This window comes from Ambystoma mexicanum, chromosome 6q, assembly GCF_040938575.1.
Source record: "Ambystoma mexicanum isolate Mex_15411 chromosome 6q, UKY_AmexF1_1, whole genome shotgun sequence".
In the NCBI taxonomy this organism is placed as follows: domain Eukaryota; kingdom Metazoa; phylum Chordata; class Amphibia; order Caudata; family Ambystomatidae; genus Ambystoma; species Ambystoma mexicanum.
The window spans coordinates 295,827,542-295,844,529 of NC_090937.1; the positions used below are offsets into that span (position 1 = coordinate 295,827,542).

The following is a 16,988-nucleotide window of genomic DNA, read 5'->3' on the forward strand; positions in this document are numbered from 1 at the left end:
ACACCATTCTCCATCACCACCACATTGTACCTCTAACATGTATGATAATACCTCCCAATTATCTAATTGTGCTACAGCTGTAACTGCACCTATGCCACCCCTGCTTTTGCGTAACTAAAAAATCACATTTGTATGACAATGTTTGTTTCTTGACTTGTAACTGCAACAGCGCCTCAATGCCTCTGGGTTGTTTGTGCGCTTTACAAATGAAATAAATAAATACATAAATAACATAAGGGACACCACCTTAGTGTCCCAATCCAGTAATGTTTAGCAAAACTAGACTCTTATCACCATTCCTGTGGATCACAATTACTCCTACCAAAGTCACTATGGGAGTGACTGTGTTGAGAGATGCGACTCTGATGCGACTCTGATATCACTGTCGGAAATGAATTGCTTGTATTATGTCTCACATGTAACTTTCTGCAAAATGTGTACTCTAATTTACAGGGGACCATGGCAAACCTCAATAAGAGGACATCAGGGAGTAGGAGGATCACCCCACTTTGGGGGAAAGCGAGTCTGGCCCTACCAGCATTGACAAAGCACTTGCTACACCACCCAACATTTCACCATCTGCAAACACCGCAGAGCCCTCTACCTTCACCATCAACCCATGCAAATGATTACTAATGACATGTAAGTTAACTAATTTGTGATGGATCTGGTGGTAGGGGTAGAGGAGGCTGCGGCCACAATAGCACTGGCTTAATTTGATATTTTCTTTTGCAATGTATAATTTGCTTGTTGAAGCGCAGGGTTAAACACAACCGAGGAGAGAGTGGAGCAATGCTAGACTGGGCTGTGTGTGTGTGGGGGTGGTGGGCGCAGAGAGAAGGGGCAGATGGTGAATTCAGAATTGGAACTGCTGGAGCTGGAAGCCATTTTGTTGGTTTAGCCATTTTTTTGTCCAGTGTGCTGGCAGGCTAACCAGTGCTGTGATAGGCTCTTTGTTTTCTAATTGGGGAGGATGGGGATGCCCAAGGGGCTCCAAAATTAAAGTTGCAATTTTCTGTCCCGGGAGGATAGCTTAACGGCAACGTGCGCGCCTTGGAAGCAAGACGACACGAAGCAACACAGGTTCGATCCCCGGGTCCGCACTTAAAAACCTCTGGGTGTTTTAGCGCGTTATAAATACGCAACTAAAACAACAAAAAAACAATTACGCAACTGAAAAAACCAACAATTCCTGTAACAGTGCCTCGATGCCCGCGGGCTGTGTGAGCGCTTTACAAATGCAAAATAAAATAAAAAATAAAAAAAATTAAAAAAACATTTAAAAATCCTTAGCAAGTGCAAAATAATGAAACCTATAATAAAACATTTGGTATGTGTTGAAAGTATATCAAAGAAAACATTTAAAGCATTTACTTATTAATTCAATTGTGCAATTTTCAAAAAATGTGCAAAACTGGACACATAATGCATTTTACACTTTGCAGTGATTTTTTGTAATTAGATTGTCAATGAAATGTAAAAAAGTTGATAGTGTGCTTTTCATGTAGTTTTAATTATTCATTTGATACTGTTTTATTTTCAAAACATAATTGTGAAAATGGTCACATTTATTTTGTATTACTAATATTTTATTTTAACGTTATTACTGTTTTTTTTAAATAGTTCTAAATACCTTGGTTATCTTTTTTTTTTAATATCTAATCAATATTGCATTTTTGTTGCAGTGGTATTTTCTTGAATAGCTCCACTTTGCTATTCAGCTTATTTCTGATCAATATTAATTTTATTGTCACTGGTATTTTTCACAATTTACTTATTTTTCTAAATTTAAGGGGAATATTTGTGGACTGGGGCCAGTGAAGTAAGGAATCACAAGACAGGATAACACTAACAGGGCAAAATGGCACAACATTATAAAATGACGTTTACTTCAAAAGTGAGAAAGTAGAAAAGAAATCGTGAGACTGACAATCTATGTGAAATTGAAACCAGTGCACAGTGTGCACACACTTTCACAAAATTAGCACAATAAATCATTTGTCTGTTTTAGCTTTCACGCGACCCTTATTCCATCCAGGTCCTGCAGCTCAGCCTGCTTCACATGCATATATAATGCAATTCATGGATAAACAAATGTAATTACAATAAGAATAAAACAAGCATCATAATTTTCAAATGCTTTCTACCTAACCTTAGATACTGCAAATTCATACAAATGCATGCATATAGTGCATGCACGATTAAATATTTTGTTTCTCTTCCATGTAGGTAGACCAACCAATCAATCAAGTGATTCCACTTCCTGAGACACCTAACTGTCACCAAAATGCCCCCAAAGAAGCAAGCTCTAGCAAGCAAGAAAGTGCCCAGGATCTTCATGAAAACCAGCAGTGTGGCTTATTCTGTGATTTAACCATCCCAATTCTTCATAAACCCCAAACAGCTACTTTCTGCTGTACCTGGTGCTTTCACTAGTACCGGAACCAGTAGTAAACAAGGAAGCACCGCTCCCAGGCTATCATCCATTTTGAATCATGGAATCGTCCATTTTGAATCATGGAAAAGAAGAAGGAGATTGGCACTACCGTGCTGAAGACACTCTTCAGCGGTGAGGGACAGTCACAGTAGAAGGAGCATGCATTGGAAAAGAAGCAGAAAGGTCTAGCAGTGGTTGCAGACAAGGCAGTTGTTCAGAAGAAGGTGGTAATAGTGGTGAAAGTGAACAAAGGTTCAAGGACAGCTGTTCCTCACCATCACTGCTTTCAGGTGATGATGAGGATGCTAGTGACCACTCTGGACCTATGTTGGCCCTGTAAAAGGTAGATGCAAGAATTGTTGACACAGTACAGTGATGATGTGTATGGTGCTGTTGTGAGTCCTAAGAGTGAAAATGTGATTGGGAAGCAATAGAAGCACAGCACACATGTACCATGTACATGGATGAATGCATTAATACATACAAAATAGAAACTAAAACATAGAATCAAGGGGGTTTAAGTGATTCAATCAGATAATGTCTAATTTAGTATATGGCCGAAACATGTCGACTCAATATCTCCTATAAGAATACTAACGACAGTAGATGCATTAATTTTGCAACAAGTATTGTTTCACTGAGTGACTTACACCCCCTTGATTCTATGTTTTAGTTTCTGCTATGTATGTATTAATGCATTAATCCGTTCAGTCCTTCTTTAAGCACTGTTCTTTTAACGTGTGTACAAATCAATATTAAATAAGCTCCATTTTTGCCAAACATCAGTTTATGTTATCCCCTGTTACTTAATTTTGGTCTTATTACCGAGTGAACAGCGTGTTATGTGAATGTTAAGTATTGTGTGACCACCACCACCATCTCTAACTCTCAGGTCTGTGTAGAGAGGGGTAATCAACTCTCTGTGCTCTGCATCTATACTGCTTTCCACCCTCCCGTTTGAGAATTGATCCCCCTACAACAGGGGTGCACAACTGATTTTGACAGAGGGCCGAAAGTACCTTACAAGAAGGCTATAGTGGGCCGAAAAGTAAAAGTGGGCTGGGCGGTAGGCGGGACATGTCAGGAGGCTTTTTCAACCCCCAATTTGCATTAAACACATGGAAAAAGAATATGTTTTTGAGGGGTAACGATTTCTATTGCATTTTAAACTTACATTTTGTACTACACATTTTCCATTGTTATCATTTATTTGGATTTAGTTAATGTATATCGTCTGTTTAATTAAATTATATATATTTTATTGACCCTTGATTGGACATTCCGTTATTTTGGACTGCTATAGATTGCTGTTTGGGTTGCCCAAGAGGAGTATGGCCTTCGTTGAGTCAGGTTTCCTCAAAAAAGCAAAGGATGTACATCTCCTAACTGTGCTTCTTTTAGCTTTATTATCGAGTTCACTCTTGGAGCGCAACACTATGCCCCATGGCTCCCACCCCCAACCAAACACTATGCCGCGTGGCCCCCTCACCCCCAACCAAACACTATGCCCCATGGCCCCCTCACCCCCAACCAAACACCATGCCCCATGGCTCCCACCCCCAACCAAACACTATGCCCCTGTCCCTCACCCCCAAGCAAACACTATGCCCCCTGTCCCTCACCCCCAACCAAACACTATGCCCCATGGCCCCCTCACCCCCAACCAAACACTATGCCCCATGGCCCCCACGCCTCAAGCAAACACTATGCCCCCTGTCCCTCACCCCAACCAAACACTATGCCCCCTGTCCCTCACCCCCCACCAAACACTATGCCCCATGACACCCCACGCCTCAAGCAAATACTATGCCCCCTGTCCCTCACCCCCAACCAAACACTATGCCCCATGGCCCCTTCACCCCAACCAAACACTATGCCCCCTGTCCTTCACCCCCAACCAAACACTATGCCCCATGGCCCCCTCACCCCCAACCAAACACTATACCCCATAGCCCCCGCAACCCCCACCAAACACTATGCCCCATGGCTCCCACCCCCAACTAAAACACTATGCCCCCTGTCCCTCACCCCCCAAGCAAACACTATGCCCCCTGTCCCTCACCCCCAACCAAACACTATGCCCCATGGCCCTCTCACCCCCAACCAAACACTATGCCCCATGGCTCCCACCCCCAACCAAACACTATGCCCCATGGCCCCCACGCCTCAAGCAAACACTATGCCCCCTGTCCTTCACCCCCAACCAAACACTATGCCCCATGGCGCCCTCACCCCCAACCAAACACTATGCCCCATGGCCCCCTCAACCCCCACCAAACACTATGCCCCATGGCTCCCACCCCCAACCAAACACTATGCCCCCTGCGCCCTCACCCCCAAGCAAACACTATGCCCCCTGTCCCTCACCCCCAACCAAACACTATGCCCCATGGCCCCCTCACCCCCAACCAAACACTATGCCCCATGGCCCTCTCACCCCCAACCAAACACTATGCCTCATGCTCCCACCCCCAACCAAACACTATGCCCCCTGTCCCTCACCCCAACCAAACACTATGCCCCATGGCCCCCTCACCCCCAACCAAACACTATGCCCCATGGCCCCCTAACCCCCAACCAAACGCTATGCCCCAAACACACTCAAGCATGCACCCATACAGACCCGAACTCCCCAAATCAGCACACTCTCAAACATGCACCCATACAGACCCGAACCCCCCACCCTCCAACTCAGCACACACACTCTCAAACATGCACCCATAGAGACCCAAAACCCCCAACTCAGCACACAAACTCTGAAGCATGCACCCATACATGCAACTCAACATACACAACACAAACATACAAAAACAAACATTCATGCACACCCGAACTCCCCACCCCCCAACTCAGCACACACACTCTCAAGCATACACCATGCACCCATACAGACCCGCACCCCCCACCCCCCAACTCAGCACACACACTCTCAAACATGCACCCATACAGACCCGAACCCCCCACCCCCCAAATCAGCACACTCTCAAACATGCACCCATACATACCCGAACCCCCCACCCCCCAACTCAGCACACACACTCTCAAACATGCACCCATACAGACACAAACCCTCCATCCCCAACTCAGCACACACACACTCTCAAGCATGCACCCATACAGACCCAAACCCCCAACTCAGCACACAAACTCTGAAGCATGCACCCATACATACATCTCAACATACACAACACAAACATTCAAAAACAAACATTCATGCACATCCGACACCCCCCTAACCCCCATCTCAACATACACATCACAAACACTCAAAAACAAACATTCATACACATCCCCCATCTCAACATACACAACACAAACATACAGCAGAACAGACCCAACACACAAACACAGACCGCTTACCGGAGACGTGCTGGAAGGGAAGGCAGGTAAGCTGGAACGATGGCGAGATAAGTGGAATCGTACTACGGCTGGCGTGGCAAGCAAGGCTGAAATGCCTTCCGGCATCAAGCCTTACTGGCCACACCAGCCGTAGTGCTGGCACTCCATTGGTGCAGCACACACGCACTACGTGGCTCGCAGGAGCGACGTGGTGCGTGTGTGCTGAGCCAATGACGGCCAGTGTTTTGTCCGGCCCGGAAGACAACAAAGACTTTTCTAATCGAGGGCGGCCGATGCTTCTTAGGAAAGTCTTAGTGCCTCGCGGGCCGGAAAAAACAGCATGGCGGGCCGCAACTGGCCCGCAGGCCGTATGTTGTGCACCCATGCCCTACAACAAAACATTTGGGAGTTTACCTTTTGTTTGAGATACCCGTACCAAGTTTGGGGAATGTACATGAGCAGCATCTTCCCATGTTCTTCACATATTTGCATAGCCCTATCAATCTATTAAGTACTGTAGGCATCAATGATAGAACCGGGAGTTACAGATTTGTTCAACCTCATTCTCAGTCTGCTGCTATTGTATCACAGGTGGAGGTGCACGTTTTGGTCTTCCATGGATGGTATCTGCTATGCATGGTTTTAGCAGGGAGGTATGGAAGACCGGATGCATCAGTTTCCAGGTAGGAGGTAATCGTAAATGAAACACTACCTGATTGATAGGTTTGTCAACTTCAAAGGGACCAAAATACTTAGGCAGGAATTTCCCAGGAGTCAAATGGGTGGGTAAGTGACGCACAGAAAGCCACACTTTATCGCCTGTCTTATAAGGAGGTGAATCGTTGAATTTATTGTCAAAATACATTTTTGTGTCCGGTCTTGCTTTTTTAAGGTATAGGCTGCCTTTTTGTTGTGTGGTTTTTAAGTGGAAAAGGAAGGAATCAAGTGCATGTACTGCAGCCACAGAGGAAAGATCAACCAGAGTCCATTTGGGGTGGTAGCCATAAGAGAAGTAGAAGGGAGTCAGACCTGATAGGATGAATGTATAGAGTTGTTATAAGAAAAGTAATCTTTTGTAGCAGTGATAAAACACCATAAATACTGCTCCAGGGTGTGAGTGATGCATTCTGTCGTCCCATTAGTTTCTGGATGACATCCAAAAGAGAGGTTCCTGTGGATCTTTAAGGACTTGCAGACTTCAGTCCAGAACTTAGAGGTATACTGAGTACCTCTATCTGAGATCATCCATTCAGGAAGGCCATGTATTCTGAAGATATCATGAAGAAAGATGCAACTCATTTGCAAAGCGGAAGGGAGTTTCTTATAAGCTGAAAAGTGAGCCATCTTTGTGAAGGTATCTAGAGTAACCATTATGGTATGCCCCTCAGAATTTGGAAGATTAATGATAAAGTCCATGGATATGAATTGCCACGGCCTACTGGGTTGTTCATGTTGTAGAAGCTTGCCAGTGGGTTTTTGTCTTGGCGTTTTGGTTTGTACACAGGTGGAGCAAGTTGAAACAAATTGTGTCATGTCTTTGTATACTGTAGGCCACCAAAAATGACGTGCAATAATTTGTGGGTAGTTCTTATTCCACAATGTCCTGCAATGGGAGTATTGGGATATAAGGAAAGAAGTTGCGCTCGCAGAGGTAGAATGGGCACAAATAAGGAGCAGCCTTTAAAAAGCACACCCTCCTTATAAAGAATATTCCATCTGTCACAAAAAACATGGGTTGGAAGATTTTGTTGGTACTCCCTTCAGAGTTTCTGTAGCACAGCCTCGATGGACAGAACAAAGGTGAAATTGGGGAGCAGCCATTTACCTATGATCTTTTATCTGAACTGCTCATGACCCCAACGAGAGAGAATATCTGCCACCATAGTTCTGGACCCAGGCATGTAGGTCAGGGAAAAGAAATAGGCCCAATGGGCTTGACGGATGTTGCAGCACTCCATGGATTGAAGCAGTTAGAGATTTCTGTGATTTGTTCTGATGATAACAGTTTCAAATCGAATTAAGGTTAGAGTGATCAGTGAGTCTTGCGTTATTCATCGGATCGAACCTAGATATTTTTTCCAACTGACCCTTGAAACCCCAGGATCGTTGGACCAATGGGGTCAGTACATCAATGGAAGGTCTAATCCGTTTATTCAATACTTCCATTGCTTCCGGACCAATCTTTACTGACTTATTGCCAGCTGCACTGCATGACATCGATGAGTTCAGTGGGCTGGTTCCAGGGAAGAGGTCTCCTTCTAAATCAAGTAACTCCACACCTTCTTTTACATCTTTGATTGAACTTACATTGTGACCGTCAAGGTTACATTCACCATTATGTACCTCGACACTGTGTGCAACCTGATTGCTCTTATAGATTTCAACAGTGTCCTCATGGTTGGCCACCTGGTCAGCGCCTATTGACGCAGAATCCGGGGTAAAGAATGCTGCATACTCATTGACATAAGGCCCGCCGCACAAACCTACATTTGGCACTATTAGTATCAACATAGGTTGGATTTCCAGGGCATACCAATGCATCAATATTGAATGTACTAGTAAGTGTAACCTCAGTAAAACGTCCACTATGAGGACCGGAAGCCATATTTAATACAAGACCCTCCAAGCGATCTCACCTGCAATGCGTCGTTCAGCGCTAACGCTAGAGAGCGGTAACCACTAGAAGGCAGTCACCAAAATCTTCCTGCTTCCACCGCCGCAGCCACCCTATCAGCACATAAGCACACTTTGCCACACTTCGATGCACGCGCAAAATGTAGGGCTTCTGGGAGTACAAAGGGTGGGGTTAAGGGCACACAAAGGATCTGAAAAAATGAAAGGAAAGTGAACGTGAGTAAAGTGGGCGGCACATGTTTGCAAGCATGTAACATGTGCCCAGCCCACACATTCGTAAGCCCAGACCAGCCTCACTAAACCCAGCCCAGCGAGTAGTCCAGCCCAGACCACACTGTGAGTCACTGGATGAAAACTTTGCGGAAGAGCGAAGCTCCTGCTTTTTATTTACTTTGGGAAATTAAGTCCTGTAAAACTTGCAGCGTTCCACAGCGTTTCACCTGGGGAGGTCGTCCTTCCTCTTGTCCTTACAGCCGCGCTAAGCAGGAAATGGAAACTTCCAACAGGGTCCAGAGGAGTGTGCAGCACATCAGCACACTTTGCCACACTTCGATGCGCGATGATAACAGTTTCTGGTGCCCTCTAGAAGAAGATGCTGCCACTTGGAACAGGCCATCTTGATGACAAGTAATTCTTTTTCCAGTACAGAATAGTTTATTTCAGAACTGGTGAGGGTTTTGACAAAAAGGATACAGGGTGTTGTGCTGGTATTCCTTGAGCTGCTTAAGAACAGCGCCAACTGACTTATCAGAGGCATCAGTTTCTAAGATAAAAAGTCTTTGCATATCAGGTTGGACCAAATGGGTGCAGTGGTAAAATGTTGTTTTAGTACAACAAAGGCCTTCTCTGCTTCTCTATCCCATACAAACTTGTGTTTTTTCTTCAGGAGTCCGGTTAAGGGTAGATCTTTGTTGGAAAAGGCAGGGATAAACCATTGATAAAAGTTTGCCAAACCAAAACATGGTTGCACTGACTCTAGTGTAGAAGGGCTTTTCCATTCAAGGATGGCCTTCACTTTGCGGGGATCGATGGCTATGCCATTGGGTGACAGGAATTAGCCTAAGTAGGGTTCTGAGGTGGTATCAAATACAGAGTTTTCAGGCTTAGCTCTGAGATGGTTGTTTTCTAATCTTCTTAAGACCTCTTCCACATGCTCCTGATGTTGGTTGAGTTCAAGTAGATTAAAATGTAATTGAGTTAAACCACCACCAAAGGTAAAAGAAGGTCAGAAAAGAGGTGGTCCATAAAACTTTGAAAAATGGCAGGCCGTTAGCAAGACTGAAGGGCATTACATAATGCTCCTAATGCCCAAAAGTATTCTAAAAGCTGTTTTGCACTCATTACCTTTTTTAATCCTGATGAGATGATACACACCGCTGAGATCCAATTTTGTAAAGACAAAAGCTCAGCGAACAGCTTCTAGTATATCTGGAAGTAGAGGCAAGAGATATATATCCTTCCATGTTATTTGGTTAAATCCTCTGTAATCTATGCAAGGGCATAGTTCTGAAGTATCCTTTTGGGAATAAAAAATAATGAAGTACCTGCAGGAGAGGTGGGCTCTCTGATTAGACCATTTTCCAGATTATCTTCCAGATATTCTCTGACGGGCACAATCATCTGCTCAATGTGGTGGTAAGGTCTTACAGTCTTCTTTCTGGAAGACTTTCTGAAATGAAGCATATTTTACAGGGACAGCACAGAGAAGTGAGATGTTCTGTTGATTTGGGATCAACCATTTTGTTTGATTAGCTCTGGTAGGAGGGAAGGTAGTGAAACAAGCAGAAGAAAAATGCTCAGAACCCAAAAACAGGATACGCGCAGCCCAGTTAATGTAAGGATTATAGTAGGAGAGCCAGGGTATCCCCAGGATTATAGGAAAATTGGCAGTCTTAATGATGTCAAAGGCCAGTGTTTCTCAATCTTGTGTAATTCTGCATCTTGAGGTCCATGGTGTTTTACCTAATTGGTCCCCCTTCCAAAGCTCTTCCATCTACACCTTCTATGGGCAAGGCAAGAGTTTTGGAGGGACAAGGAATCCCCACACAGAGAGCACAAGTAAGATCCATTAAATCCCCTACCACCACTGAATCCACAAGTGTTGGAACCTCCGAGACTAGGTCCCCTGAAGACCAAAGAGTAGCTCTGAGAACCAATAACTAAGTACGATGGGACTGTGCTGGACGAACTGTGGTAGAAAGATGAGTGAAGGGACTTTAATTGTTTTCCCGGACCTTAGTCCCTCTTGGGTCTGGGAGTTGGCATTTCTATTTTTCCTGGGTGGAGCCAAAGGACATTGCCTTAATAAATGCAGCCCCGATCTGCATGGGCTCTTTGGTATCTAGTGAGGGACTTGCAGTGTCCCAAGGCACGGAGGTAGACATGTTCCTGAGAAAAGGAGCTCAGGACTTTCTTTGCTCTGCCTTCCTTTCTTGAAGCCTGAAATCAATCTGCAGAATGAGCTTTATTAGCTGTTCAAAGGACAATGGTCTAGGTAATTTAGGTAATTTGTCTTTAAGGTCTTCGTTTAAGCCCCATCGGTACAGAGTGCTGCATGCTTCCTCTGCCCACCCTGCTTCTTGGTCTACCTGCTTAAAACGAGTTGTGTAGGCCACGACATCCAAACTAACCTGTTGGAAGTCTAGCAGTGTTTTGTGCATTGAATACAGCAAATCAGGTAGGTCAAAGTATGTTCTAAAGGCAACTAGAAATCTGTTATAGTCGTTCAATGAGGCATCATCCTTAACGACTAACAGTGCAGCCCAGGCAAGAGCAATTGAACCCAAATAGGTAATCAGAAAGCCAACCTTAGCTTTGTCAGTCTCAAACATAGCTTGCCGAAAAGAAAAAGTAACGATGCAGGCACCCAAAAATTCACATCGTTTTTTAGGGTCCCTGAGATATTCATATATGTGAGGCCCCCCTGACATGGACAACACAGGCAAGGTATCACAAGTAGTGAGAGCATGTCGAAGGTAAATATTTTCAGTTTTGAGAGTCTGGACTTCCAAAGTCAGAGTATGAATTGTGGCCACCAGTTCTTGAAGCTGAGTCATCTCTAGCTTTTTTGGGGCATTACAATCTATCAGGACCCTCAGATTTGTGCCTCACCTGTGTATGATGGGTCAAGTTTGGGAAGAGGAAGGGGCGATCCTTTCAGCCAGCCACCTTGATCTCTGGTAGAGAGTGACGCTTCCGAAGGGCTGACCCGCTTTAGGGAAAAACTCCAGTTGCAGGAAAAAAACCTGTTTTCTGGATGGAAGCTCATAGATGAAGGATGACATTCTGGAGCCAGCGCATGGAAAAAGGTGGCCTCAGCAGAGTACATGGAAGGCCAGGTCGAGTAATGCAGCAGAGAGCAGAAGACGAGTGTACAGGAGGTCCAGGAGAGGACGAGTACAAGGTAGGCAAGGAGAGGTAAGCGGAATAGACAAAAATTGAACTAGCACTGAATGCAACAGAGAAATAGTTGCGACGCACTGCTTACCCATTCAGTAGGATCTTATGCTGTGAGACGACTTCCGATGCAGCGTGTGAACATGCTACGCCATAACGTGATGGCTGCCATCTTGGTGTGTTTGGTTTAACAAGATGCGGGAGCCATCTTCCAAGGGGCGTCGTTGTTTTCAACGAGCCCAGAGTGACCATTGTGGTCAAGATCTTACAAGTTGACCCAATAAAGTATCCTGTAGATTAAGGTAAGATAACATATACCCAGTTCATATGTAATACATTCATATACAGAGTGCGGATAAAGGGCGGGCACTGACCTTAGAGCAAGAGTCTTGTGGAGAAAATGTGATGCAGTTAGTGCCACTAGGGCTCTGGAAACTGACATAGGGTAATATGCTGGCAATGGGTAAACAATGCACCTCGTCAAGGATTCTATCATATAAGGTAGATGCAGCACTTACCTCACTCAGGATATTTTCAAGGTTGCTCCGCTACCAAGCAATACGTGTAAGACGAACCATTCTGCATGTAAATGGTATGTATATGTCTCTGTGAGCACGGACCACGTCTCGTATGTATGTGCGTGTTGTCATGACATACACAACGTCACAATGTATATGACGTCATAGAATGTACAAATCTGATTGTGAAAACGATATGTAGTGCAAACATTTAAGTGCTGTGTGGAGAGCAAGACGCGCTTGATATGTGCATGCATGCAAGCAGATAAGGCGAATCGCTAACCACATAGTTTATGGAATGCTAATTAGATCATTTGGCTCATACGGTGAAGGCAGGGGAGAGTAGTGGAGAGTAGTAGCAACAGGGAGTAGTGGAGAGTAGGGGGAAGAGAGAGTAGTAGAGTAGAGAAGGAGAGTGGTAGTAGACAGGAGATGGGAGGACACCCAGAGAGACAAAGAGAGGAGAGGAAGGGAGTGAAGGGGCGGGGGCAGTAAAAGGGAGGGAAAGGAAGGAAAGAACATCAGGGTGAGTAGTGTGAGAGCGTGAGAGGTAAAGAGTGAGTGAGACCTGAGTGGTTGGAAGGCACCTCTTCCTGATATCATTCTTCTTGTGGGACCTCCGTTAGGATCCACCTAGAAGAACTCTTTGCGAGTCAGTACGATAAGGTGGTTGCCTTTCGGCCCTCACCACTAGCCAGCCCGATCCTAGAAAGTATGGGTTATTGATCTTTAGTGACTGCCTTGGGATTTAGTGATGCCTGGGCTAGGTTGGAGGGAGACCTGGGGAAGCCAAGAGAGAGAGGGACGACATTTATTTGGACCCTATTAAAATCTGTAATAAAAACCCTTGAATAGTATTTAAAAGTGGTGTGTTCTTGAGTCCAACTGTGACAACATGCACACTTCTTTTTGTGTAGAGACTTCCCTGCATTGCTGAAAGGTTCTGGCTACAACTCCTGATTTATATCTAAGAAAAAGGAAAAGGTGCATATAGTATTTAGAATACAGGCCTCATTACGAGTTGGATCGGTAGCCCTTAAATGCAGTGGTAACGGGGTAACTGCTGCATTTAAGGATCCACCCAATCATGAGCATGGCGTGTTTACCCCCAGCTCAGAGCTAGGGGCAAACACGCAGAAAAAATGCTGATTTCCGGTGCAATTACCATGTGGTAATACCATGTGGTAATTGGGCCAAATATTCCCCATTGTCCTCACCCAACATCCAATGGACCCAATGGGGAATGGGGAATAACGTTTACCATCCAACCCATGATCCAGCTGTAATATCGCCGGACGGGTGGGTGGTACCACCCAACTCGCGATGAGGCTCACAGTATAGTAAAATTTTGAGGTTAGTGTTCGTTTAGAGTTTGCAGGTATTTTAGAGATTACTGTTTGTTTAGATTTTAGAGTGTATTCGACTTTAGAGTGTTTAAAGTGTGCAGCATTTGGACATAGTTTAGACATTTATAGTTTAGAGTTAAGAGTTGCAGTTTAGAAGTAGAGTTTAGTTTGTAGAGTTTAGGTTTTAAAAATAAAGTTAAATGTTAATTGGAACACCGATTTCACAATTAACTTGCTCTCACTTACTACCCCCTTCTGCTCCTGTTACAGAACTGGGTTTGACAGTCTCCCTCACCTGCGTGCCCAAGCTTATAAGCAGGCCTGGCTGTCAGGGCAACAGATCAGCCCACCAATAACATGTCTGTATGAGGGTGCTTTTGGTACAGTTCTCACCTCCATCTTGGAAACCCCTTTCCCCCAGAAGGCCTACACTGCTGAAAGGTGTTATTCCCACCCCACTCCAGAATGCGTGGCCTGCAAAGCGCCACAGAGCATATGAGGCAGGCAACCCCGACCTTGCTGAACATTGGGCTCCTTTGGACCACTCCCAGAGCAAGCTGTAGCCAGCCAGATGTGCACCGTGCCTTTGTGGACTTACGTTTCTGTCGATATCATGCAACGTATGCGTGAATAAAAGACAGAAAATGTAGCAATAGATCTTTTGTTTTCCATTAAATGTACATTTAGCCAGTAATATTGTTTGCAAATGAGGTTAGGCATGTTTATTTGGTTCCACTGACTGTACTTTAGCCGGAAATTACCTTTGCAGATGCATCTGGTTTCTTCGAGCCGCAGCGCTGTATGTAGTTAGTCATCACTCCCAGGGCAGCTGCTAGAGATTCATGGGAAGTGGAAGTTATGTTATGTTAATGTGATTTGTACCATGCACCGCTGCAATTGACATGGTCTCCAGGTGCTCAGCAGGCAGCTCTGAAAAGAAGAAGGGGAGGGGTGGGTCTGTTAGTTGGAAGAGAGCGATAGTGCAAGAATGCTTTGCTGTTCTGTTGGTAGTTTCATTTCAGAAAAATTGGTTACTGTGTGTGGGTTTGCTTCTGATAAGGTGCGATGGCTATTGGGGTGTTTGTGCCTGTATGAAAGGAAGTGGCATATAGTTTATCCCGCTTCCTGTATGAAGTTCATGGCATGCTCATCTCTACCATCTTGCTGACCCGGAAGTCATCGGTTTGCAAGAAATAATCTCAGCAAATTGTGTTTTGCGAAGACATTTCTCTGGACAGACTTCCTGAATTTGATTGGTATGCGATAGCAAAATGTTTTTTGGGGTCACAATGGTTTGTAGCGGGGGAATAAATGCATCCCTTCCAGAGCAACATTTGTCGTGCCCATGTAGCCTATGAACGCTCAACAATTTGCAAAAAACATTGTGTAGGTATTTAGTGGCACCGGAGAAAAACTTTGCAACTCTATGAACGTTTTACAACTCGCCTTGGAGAGGGGAGGAGCCCCACCCGTGACAACACGCCGTGGAAAGGGCAGGAGCCCCAACATCACGAGTGCCCCGACGAGTGCCCCGACAGACGGATGCCCTGCGAGCCCAGCATACAGGGTTAATTAATAAACTTCCCTGCCAGGACTCCTCCAGTGCCCAGCACTGCACCTATTTTCTGCCCATTTTGTCCACAATCTGCATTTTCCTGCAGACCATTCCGCGAGCGCAGACATTTCACTGAAACAAAATGTCGGGCGCATCGCGGGATGATAGCGAGGCTGTATTGCCTCTAAATTGCTAAGCAATGTTTGTTTTTTTCCTATTTGAACGGAAACACCCGCTGGCAGGCGGAAGAGCGGCGGCCACAACTAAGGCCATTATAAGGCCACCTTCTCTGTTTGCCCCTGTTCGCCGCAGTGCGCTGCCGCTGCCCATAATCTCCTGTCGCTGCACGGCCACGAACTACCAACATCCTAGAGTCTCATCTACACACACTCAAGCAGCAAGTATGGAAGTATGGACACACTGTAAGTAACTGGCATTGTTTGACCGTACCTCCTCTGTTGCCCTCCACACACTCGTTAACCCACCCCTGTCTTTCACCTTACTACCCGGTGCACCACTGGATGCCCCAACCCTCTCTGCCATAAATTTGTATGCCCCCACTGTATGAGTGCATCGCTCCCCCAGTAAATCCGCCCAATATGCCCAACAACACCATCCCACTGTGCGTACCTGGAACTGCACTAATGCAGTCCACTGTACCCAAATGTGATTTGAGCCTGTTATAGCCTATTGTGCCTATTTTGAACTACGCTATTACAGTCCACTGTGCCTATTTGGAACTGCGCTATGGCAGTCCACTGTACCTAATTGTGATTTGAGCCTATTATAGCCTATTGTGCCTATTTTAAACTACGCTATTGCAGCCCACTGTGCCTATTCTGAACTACGCTATTGCAGCCCACTGTGCCTATTCTTGAATTAGCCTATTGTAAGCCCACTGTGCCTATTTTGAACTGCGCTATTGCAGTCCACTGTGCCTAACCAAAACTGTCCTGCCTACTATGAACCAGCCCTATTCCCAATTCAAGCTAGCCCATTCTGTCCAGCCAACTGTGACTATACTCACAAAGAGATTGTTCAAGGCAAACCTTTACTTAACTCTGTCAGCAACTCTCTCCCTACTCCACCCCAACAACACTACCCTCCTCCCCTCAACCCCACTACCTCATTCACTCCCACCTCTACATCCCACATACTCCACAACTATGGGGTATGCCGATAATAAACAAATCAACCAGCCAAACTGCACCATTAGAATGGATCTTCCGATATGCTGCTCCACCCACACCCTGGAACCCTTGCCCAGTGAAGGACAGAAACCTGAGACTCGGCACATGGTTCTTACCCCCCAGATCGCTCATCAAAAAACACCCCCTCACTCTTATCATAACCAAGCTCAAGCCAGCACCACACAAACTTTGGACAACTCCCAAAAAAAAAACCACCAACATAACTGAACTTCCTATGATCAAATGTGCTCTCATCAATGCCCGTTCAATGGTCGCCCATGCGCTAGACATCGCAGACCTCATATCCGCTAACAACCTGCATTTCCTGGCTATCACTGAAACTTGGCTGCATCAGGCAGCAGGCCCAGCTCTATCCCTCGCCATCCCAGAAGGCTACTCAATTCTAAGGAACAACAGGGACTCAGGTAAAGGAGGAGGTGTAGCCTTTGTCACCAAAGCATCCCTTGGCCTTAGAATGACCCCTCCATCCAGCTTCCGGTCAGCTGAACTCCTGTCTGCTAAGTTCCAACTCTCAGCCACGCAAACCGTCTTTCTGCATCTCATTTACAGACT

The 16,988-nt window shown here is 45.4% G+C and overlaps 1 long non-coding RNA gene across 1 annotated transcript in view; it reads left to right on the top strand.

The window, feature by feature from the left end:
• Positions 1–3,217, top strand: part of LOC138515990 (uncharacterized) — a 36,182-nt gene extending 32,965 nt beyond the window's left edge. The window contains exon 2 of the long non-coding RNA XR_011282196.1: positions 2,230–3,217. This is a non-coding gene — a long non-coding RNA (uncharacterized lncRNA). The remainder of the gene's footprint in view (positions 1–2,229) is intronic.
• The last annotated feature ends 13,771 nt before the right edge of the window (positions 3,218–16,988 follow it).